We start from the raw sequence: 9,995 nt of genomic DNA, 5'->3' as shown, positions 1-9,995 counted from the left end.
CACCTACGAATTACATACCGAGTTTTACAAATCGTACTCTTACATTTATAGAAACAAACAAGCATACTTTCGGATCTTCACACCTTTTATACTATACAATTTTCAGAAAATATCGGATTTTCTGGTGGTTTTCAAAACGATACAAAACATTGGATTTCAAACATTACTTATGAACTCACCAACATTTCATATGTTGACGTTTTTCAAAATACTTGTATTCTCAGGTAACAGATAAAGTGAAGGAAGAATTGTACTCTATGACGTTTTGCTGTTGTTTAATTAATATCGAACAATTTACTTTTGGGAATGTAATATTTTGAAACTATGTGCTTAATATTCCAATGCTTGGTATTGTATGATGTTATGTTTCATGTATATTCATTGTGATGGTATTCAATTGAGTCACGACAGCCACCGGACGTTTCCGCCGTCTGGTTCGGGGGTGTGACACATGAGTAGGTGATTGTGTGTGTGTTTTGGTGTAAATTTTCGTCTTCATTATGGCGTGATGTTGTAGGAGCAATCTTTGGCCGTAAAATCAAGGAAAATCCCCCACCACCACCATGAGGTGGTGACTGCCGCCATGAACCACCGTCGACCACCACCGCCCGAGGTGGCAGTGGGTGGTGCCCCAGCCTAGTGAAACCCTAATCAGCCTAAAACTTAACCATTGGACCTAATTGGCGTGTGTTTGGGTTGCAAACCCGAATTAGGGTTTAGAAACCCTAATCTTGGAGGCTTTTGTTTCGGACTTGTCGGGACCTGCGTTTTGGACCGTTGGATTGGAATTATGAATTATTCCCGACCACATTGTATGATTGACCTAGTAGAGTGATGGGCTTAACGTATTAAGTCCTTAATGGGTTAAGTGTTCTCAGTTAACCCTAATCGTCATTTTATGTGAAAACCCTAATCGTGTTTGGGCTTTGGTGATTGGGTTATTGATGGGTCATTTGAGAACAAGTGTATGGACTAGGAAAAATTGGATGAGCTTTAGGGTAAGGCCCATGTAAGGGGTTTGGGCCCAATTTAGAAAATTGGGCCATAAATTGGGCTTTGGTTGATTATTTGACTTTTGGGCCTTCAGAGTGTGAGTTTGAGCCTTAGGCTTGGATCAACCTAGATTGGGGGTAAAATGGTTTTTTTTACCCTAAGTATGGATTTACGGTTATGCTTTGGAACCCAATTATTAATTGGGTGTTGTTTTGATGTTGACAGTTCGGGGATCTATCAGCCAGCAGCCAGAGTTTTACCCGCAGGACTTGAGCAGTGCGAGGTGTATCTCCTCACTAAGTTTAGCGGGTCGAAGGCACCAATGTCGACCCACTATTTATATGTTAGGATGCTAGAGGTATGCGTGACTCTTGCATGTGTTGTATGATGATATGCTTACCAGGCGAGGCTCGTTACCAGGCGGGGCCTGATGAGTATATTGTATGTTAGTTATTAGTATCTGGTTTTATGTTATGATACCAGACGAGGCCTGATGCCAGGCGGGGCTCGATGACTGCATGGTGTGTTATATTCTTTGTGATTATTGCATGTGCTAGTATGGTTATATGTCTATATGATTATATGGTTATATGGTAATGTGTGTATCGGGCGGGGCTCGATGACGGGTGAGGCCTGATGACTGGAACCATTGCTGCCAGGGTTTATCCAAATAGGCACTAAGTCCATAGTTGTTGATGTTATCAATTAGGCCCAGCTGCTAATGTTCATTTGTAAGGCACTAAGCCCATAGCGTCCAGGGTTTTTAGAGTACACCTGGTGAACACGTCGTTCACAAACACCTACAAGTTGCGAGCTAGCTAGCATTCCATTGGATTGTCTAGAATAGTCCATGGTCGTCATCTGTACTGTGTTAGATGATTGGATCATCGCTAAAGTCAAGGCTTCTCATCATCTATATCATCTTTCATCTCTCATCATTCATCTACCCATATTTACCAAATATATTTATAGGTATAAAAATACATATATAGTTTATATCACGTAAAACATGTATAAATCGTTCATCTAGCATAGATATCAGGAACACATATAATAAGCACGTATAACATGTATTAATATTAAATACTTCATATCTATGTGTAAGATGAAAGTAACTATGCACTCACTTTTTAAAGTGACAACTTGAAATTCTGACAGTGCTTCACTTCTAACAATTGTTTTTTTCGTTTGACGAAACCAAGTATCATTATTACTAGACTTTAGTCTAATGTTTATCGAGACTGTTAGGGTATAAATGTTGTAATAAGTCGAAGTGTTAGTTTTGTTGTTACGAAGGATCTCTAGTCTTCGTAAGTAGAGTCTTCGGATGTAATGTTATATTTACTAAGGCATTTTATTGAAGTCTTAATGTCTAGTCCTTAGTATTTTGTTATGCTTTTGTACGCCTATAAATAGGAGTCTGTACTGAGTGAGAACTTAACTTTCACATACTCTTTACAGAGAATCACCTTGTACTCTGTAAAATCGAAAGCATAATATGAGCTGAACAAATATTATATTTACTCTCGTGTTCATCGTGTTTCTTCTTTCTTAATTCTTACGTGAATTGATCTTTAAACTCGATTTCAAATCTCATCAATTGGTATCAGAGCAGGAATCCTTTCTGTGATCTGATTTTCATTCGATCAAAAAGGTTTTTGAATCTACTGTTTGATTCAAAAAGTTTCCGTCCTTTTTGAATTTAAAATTTTCATCTAGATCTCAATCTAGGATTTGATTCTGCAAAAATATTTGTTAATCGAGTGTTCGTTGTGTAATTCTGAATTGAATTATACAATTTGATTTTCAAAATTCTCAAAAGTTTCGTATCATCTTGAAGTTTTTGTTCGTACAACAATGGCGTCATTCAATCTGAATTCGATGACATCATTTTCTCATTTGCTTGGATCATCCACAAAAACTCCAATGCTTATTCCAGAATATTATGATCAGTGGGCAGATCGTATGGAAGATTACTTGAACGGATTGGATGAAGAATTATGGAAATGCATCTCAGGAGAAATCAATCAACCTGCACAAATTCAGCCAATCGGCATGTCTTCAAGCAGTTCAGAAGTTGATAATCAAACCGAACGTTTAAAACGTCTGGAGAAGAAATGCATGAGGGAATTAAGAGGTGCGTTGCCTCCTGTTGTTTACAATTATGTCAGAACATGCAAAACAGCTAAAGAAATCTGGAACAATCTCAAAGACAAATTTCAAGGGAGTGAAAAGACGAAGATCACATCTGTGAAACAATGCCTGGTGGAACTCAAAGATTTCAGACAAAAAGAAAATGAGTCTATTAAAGCATACTATGATAGGTTCAACGAGTTAATCTATCGTTGTAATTGTTATAGTATAATAAGGTCACCAATGGAGTACAATTTGATATTTGTAATGGGACTTCGAAAGGAGTGGAGAAGTGTGAGCATGATGGTGAAAAATCAACAAAGTTTTGATACTTCGACTTTGAATGACTTGTACAATCAATTAAAATCTCATGAAAATGAAGTTAATGAAATAGCTGAAGAAGCTATAGCAAGTCTTGGTGGTCCTTTGGCTCTAGTCTCGAAGGTTTCAGAAAGAGAAAGTGAAAAATTGAAGTCTGATGAAGAAGAAGGTTTTTTTTATGAATTCTGATGATGAGGCTGTTGCTTTTTACTCAAACAATAGAGTAAAGAAATTTTTTAAGAAACCTTTTAATCCAAAGAAGTCATCAGATTCGAAGGGTAGTTTTGAGAACAAAAACAAACTGGATGAAAAGAAAATAGAAATGAAGACAAATTCGAAGAATGAGATGGAGCAAATGAAGATGATATTGAAAGGTGATACAGGGATCAATTATCATTATTGTTATGGAGCAAATCATTTGGCAGTAGATTGCTTGTTGAGGAAGAAGGAAGAAAAGAAAAGTAAAACAAAGGATGAAGCTTACTACACTGAGAAACTGGAGGAAGTAAAGAAGAAAGCGAAGAATTTGTCATTGGTAGCTCATGGAGAAACTGAATCGGATGGCACATATCAAATATGGTCTTCGGGTTCAGATGATGAAGAGATGAAAAATCCAACTCATGGAGCCATGTATGCAAAAATGGAAGAGGATTCAGATGATGAACAGACTGACGAAGTGTGTGGGCAATGCTTCGTTTCGAAGTCTACTGACAAGTCGCCCATGACTACCAAGGTACGTAACATTCTTGAATCTTTTAACATTCCAGTTTCTGCATATAATTCTGAGCTAGTATCTTTTGATGAAACTGTTACTTACTTTGATTCAATCATTGTGTCTGCTAGCAATGAAGCGAAAAAGTTAAGTGATCAATTACTAGAGACGAGAAAAATGTTGGATTCAAAAGTCACTAGGATTGATTACTTAGAATTGCAAGTTTCAAATATCATGGAGGATAGAGAAAAATTAGGAAAAGAAATAAACTTGTTGTTAGCTCAAAGAAATATTTTTTGTAATTCAGCAAATAGATTGTATGGAAAATTAACTGAGTTACATCATTCATGTGAAATTAGTAAGGAACAACATAGAAAATTACTACCATTTTTAGCTTATGATAGAGCTAAGGTTGATAGTATTTCATATGATTGTGAAAAAGAAATTTATGATTTCAACAAAATTCCAGATGATAGGTTTAGATATGGAATTGCAAAAGTCGAAGATTATCTTGATGCTAATGATTTAGTAAAAATTGTAAATGAAACCTTAACTAAATCAGAACAACTTAGAATTTTGAAAAAGACTGAGAATTCTACATCTAATATTGAAACTAATATTGCTGATATTGAAGATAATTCTGATAATATTAGTGAAATTAGTGATTTAGAAGATGTAGATTGTTCACAGTTGTTTGTCATAAATGTTGCAAACTCATTTAAAGGGAAAGAAAAATGTGACGATTTATTAATGAAAATTGAAACTGATAAACCCTCAACTTCGAAAGTTTGTGATATGGAGTTTGTGGAAATACATCAGAGTCAAACTGATGATAGTGAAAATGAGGAAGAAAATTCAAATACAAAGTCAAATCAAAGGTCGAAAGAAATTGAAATTCCTCGAGTGGTTGTTGATCAAGTCTATTTGGATACACAAGAATTTGAGAAAATTCTTAGTGAAAAAGGTGCTCATTATCTTGAATCGAATACTGTTGTTTATCCAATCTTCAAATGCACTGATGATATTGTGTTCCCAAATCAAGTCTTCGTAACAACAGGTAATATTGAAAATATAAAACCTGAATTCAAAAAGATGGTTGTGGAAGACAATATGCAAACATCAAATGAAGGATTCTTTTCAAATCAAAGTACAGTTGAAAATAATCTTACAAAGAATTCATATAAATTTTAACATCATAAACCAAAAAGAGTATGGATTGAAAAGTCAAAAGTTGAAAAGAAGGAAGTTGTCCCAAATGCAAATATGTTTTCAAAGCACGAAGATGTTAAAACTGATGTTAAAACAATTAACAAAGTGATAAAATTAAATTCAAAAGAATTTAAAGCTCAAGTTGAAAATTTTTCAAAGGAAAATAATATTTCGAAACGTCAAGCAAGGAAAACAATTTTTTGGCAAACTGTTGAACCATCAAAAATGAAATCAACAAATTTTTCTAAAAGAAGAAAAGTTTTTAAAGAAAAATCAAAATCTCAAATTTTTGAAGAGAAAAGTGTTTTGTTTTCAAATAAAAATTAAAAAGTTTCAAAGAAATAAAATCTACAATACCAAGAAATTTTTTTCAGAAAAAGGTTGGAAATCAAACTTCAAAGTTTCAAAACAAGACATCTTATCATGAATCATATCTTTCAAAACCAAAAGTTGATTATGTTCCAAATTCAGCAAAATGTTATAATCCTTTGAAGAAACAAGCTGACAAAGTATCATATGCAAAGGGAATAACAACAAAGAGAAATATTGATCATTGGTTGGAAGGAAAAGGAAAGATATACCAATCAAGTAAGTTTTCGAAAGAACAGATACATGAGGCGTATGACAAATATGCTAATCCTTCAACGAATGGTAGTTCATCATCCAAAGAGTCAAATATATCAGTTAAAGTTTGGCAGCCGGTCACAAGAGCAAAAAGTGAAAAATCACAAACTCAAGATGCGAAGGGTGAAATTAGTGAAAATTTGGAAATAATAAAAACTCATATATCTGACCCTTCGAATGAAAATGTTAGATTTATTGACAGTTTCAAAACCAAAGTATATGATTGGGTTAATGGTTGTACTTTACAGTTGAATCATAAACCTAATATGAATGGACCCAACATAGCTTGGGTACCTAAATTTTTCCAATGATTGCAGGTACTTTGTGACGAGCAATATGATAACAAGTGGTATATTGATAGCGGTTGCTCACGTCACATGACTGGGAAGAAGGAAAACTTGCGTGATTTTCGAAGCCTAGAAAATGGAGGAGTGATTAAGTTTGGTAATAATCACAAATGCAAAGTCAAGGGTTATGGGAAGATAACGAATGGAAATTTCACTATCAACAGAGTTGCATTTGTTGAAGGTTTGCAACACAACTTGATAAGTGTTTCACAACTTGTTGTGGGCACTGGTAATCAAGTTCTTTTTAATGAAGAAGGAAGTGTCATTTCGAATGTCAAGACTAAGGAAGTTTTACTTAAGTCAAAAAGAAAAGGTGATATGTTTACATTAGATATTGTTCCTATTGTAGGCAAACCTGCTGTGTGTCTACTTTCAAAGGCTGCTGTTGATGTTAGCTGGTTATGGCACAGGAGATTATCACATCTCAATTTTCATAACATCAACAAACTTGTCATACAAGATCTGGTAAGAGGTTTACCCATTCTTAAATATGATAATGACAGTTTGTGTGCAGCTTGCGAAGTAGGGAAACAACACAAACAAGGTCATCCAATCACAATAGATTCGAAGATTGTTGAACCCCTTGAACTCTTGCATATAGATTTATGTGGTCCTTCAACAGTTGCTACTCTTAACAAGAAAAGGTATATTTTGGTAATAGTAGATGATTTTTCAAGATTCACGTGGGTTTATTTTCTCAGATTAAAATCCGAAGTCCCACAAATGATGATTGATTTTATCAAAAAGATGGAAGTTTCATTGCAGAAGACAGTTCGAAAAATTAAAAGTGATCATGGAACTGAATTCAAAAATCATGTCTTCGATACATTTCTGGTGGAAAAAGGAATTTCGCATAATTTTTCATCTCCTTATACACCACAATAAAATGGTGTAGTTGAGAGAAGAAATCGATCATTATGTGAAGCTGCAAGAACAATGTTGGCTTTCTCGAATTTACCATAATATCTTTGGGCTGAAGCTGTTTCAACTGCGTGTTTTACTCAAAATCGATCATTCATTCATAGACGATTTAATGTTACTCCATATGAAATCATCAATAATCGAAAACCTAATGTCAAATTTTTCTATGTTTTTGGATGCAGGTGTTTCATAATGAATCTCAAGGATAATCTTTCGAAGTTTCAAACAAAAGCAGATGAAGGAATTTTCTTGGGATATTCACACAATTCAGTTGCTTATAGAGTGTTAAATAAGCGAACTCGTAAAGTGGAAGAAACTTTTAATTTGACATTTGATGATCAATACATTAAAAAGTCTAGTCATAAATTTGCGAATTATCCTATTTTGCAAAATTCTTCAAATATAGATGATTCAATTGAGATGAATGATGTTGATTATGATTTGATTTTCGGTATTTCAGAACAAGCAATTGATGCAGAAAGAAATGCAACTGATAATCAAACATCAGAAAATTCGAAGTATAACAATGATTCAACTTCGAATTTGAATCAAAACCTAAATGAACAAGCTGATGATCCAGTGGAGGGGGAGCACTTGGATTCAAATACTTTTGTTGAGGGGGAGCGTTATAGTGAACGAGATAAAATGTCAACAAATTTTAGTGTCGAAGAGGAGCAAATTCTTGAAGAAGAACCGATCAGTGAACCAGAGCAAAATATCGAAACGGAGTCAATCATCGAGGGGGAGCCCATACTAGAGAATGATACAATTCTTGAAGAAGAACATTTTGATGATGTTGATGATTCAATTTCCATAAATGGATCAGAAACAAATGTTATGTTCGAAGATGCACTTTTGGATTTTGATCCTAATTATCCACCATTGGATAAATGGACAAGAAATCATCCAAAAGATCAAATTCTTGGTGATCCACAAGCAGGAATCATGACAAGAGCACAACTTCATGCAGGAAATGAGGTACTGAACAATCATCAAGAGTTCTGCATGTTTCATGTTTTTATTTCCAAAATTGAACCAAAGACAGTTAAGATTGCAATGGAACACTTTGATTGGGTTGTTGCTATGCAAGCTGAATTGTCTGAATTCGAAAGAAACAAGGTTTGGAGATTAATTCCAAAACCTGATGATGTGTCAGTTGTTGGACTTAAATGGATTTAGAAAAAAAAACTGACAAAGATGGAAACATTATTCGAAATAAGGCCAGGCTTGTTGTTAAAGGATATTCTCAACAAGAAGGAATTGATTACGAAGAAACATTTGCCCCTGTCGCAAGACTCGAGGCTGTTCGTATTTTTCTGGCTTTTGCAGCTCATAAAGATTTTGATGTCTATAAAATGGATGTCAAATGTGCATTCTTAAATGGAGAACTCGAAGAAACGGTATATGTGGAACAACCTCCAGGTTTTATAAACTCAGAGCATCCTGATCATGTTTATATTTTAGATAAAGCTGTATATGGGTTAAAACAAGCACCAAGAGCATGGTATGCAACTCTAACATCATTTTTGAAACAATCTAAATTTAAACAAGGTTCAGTTGATCCCACTTTATTTCGAAAGAAAATTGGAAATCATCTGATGCTTGTTCAAATTTATGTTGATGATATAATTTTTGGCTCAACTGACCCTGCTTTATCTAAAGAATTCGAAGATTTGATGAAAAACAAATTTGAAATGAGTATGATGGGCAAAATTAATAACTTTTTGGGTTTGAATATTAGACAAAACAGGGAAGGCATAGTCATTAATCAAGAGAAATATACGAAGAATTTGTTGGAAAAGTTTGGAATGAAAAATAGCACAAGGTTACGAATACCAATGGCAACGGGCATAAAGCTAACTCCTTCGTTAGATAAATCTACTGTTGATATTACTTTATATCGAAGCATCATTGGGTCTTTATTGTATTTAACTGCAAGTAGACCTGATATTATGTATTCTGTTTGTAATTGTGCAAGGTATCAATCAAATCCACGTGAACCACATCTCACAGCAGTAAAGAATATTTTCCGATATTTGAAAGGTACTACTTCGTTAGGATTGTGGTATCCTTCGAAAACAGGGTTCTTTGTACAAGCTTATTCGGATGCGGATCTTGGAGGATGCAGTCTTGATCGTAAAAGCACAACAGGTGGGTGTCAATTGCTAGATAGAAAGCTGGTCAGCTGGCAATCGAAGAAGCAAACATGTGTTTCAATATCAACCGCTGAAGCTGAATATGTTGTTGCTGCTACGTGTACATCACAAATAATTTGGATTCAAAGTCAATTAAGAGATTATGCAATAAATATGAAAAAGATTCTTTTATATTGTGATTCACAAAGTGCAATAAGAATTTGTCATAATCCTGTGCAGCATTCGAAGACCAAACACATTGCTCTTCGATATCATTTCATCAAAGATCATGTTGAAGAAGGAAATATTGAAGTTCATTTTGTAAAAACAACGGACCAATTGGCAGATATTTTTACAAAGGCTTTGGATGAAAAATCGTTTCTTCGGATCTTAGATGGATTAGGAATGATTGATGGAAATTCTCTTCAAACTGATAAAAGTGAAGAGTGATGGGTCTGAATCATTTGGTGTATGGACGAAAAGAATGATTCGGTGTTCAGAGGTTACTGTTCATGGTCAACGCTTCGAATGCTTCGCATTCGGAAGTTTTGAAGTAGATAATCAGAGGTTACTGTTCAAGTCAACGGTTCGAATGCTTCG

This window comes from Lactuca serriola, chromosome 1 (assembly GCF_051521515.1).
Source record: "Lactuca serriola cultivar US96UC23 chromosome 1, Lser_US96UC23_V15, whole genome shotgun sequence".
NCBI classification, from domain to species: domain Eukaryota; kingdom Viridiplantae; phylum Streptophyta; class Magnoliopsida; order Asterales; family Asteraceae; genus Lactuca; species Lactuca serriola.
This window is presented reverse-complemented; position numbering follows the sequence as displayed.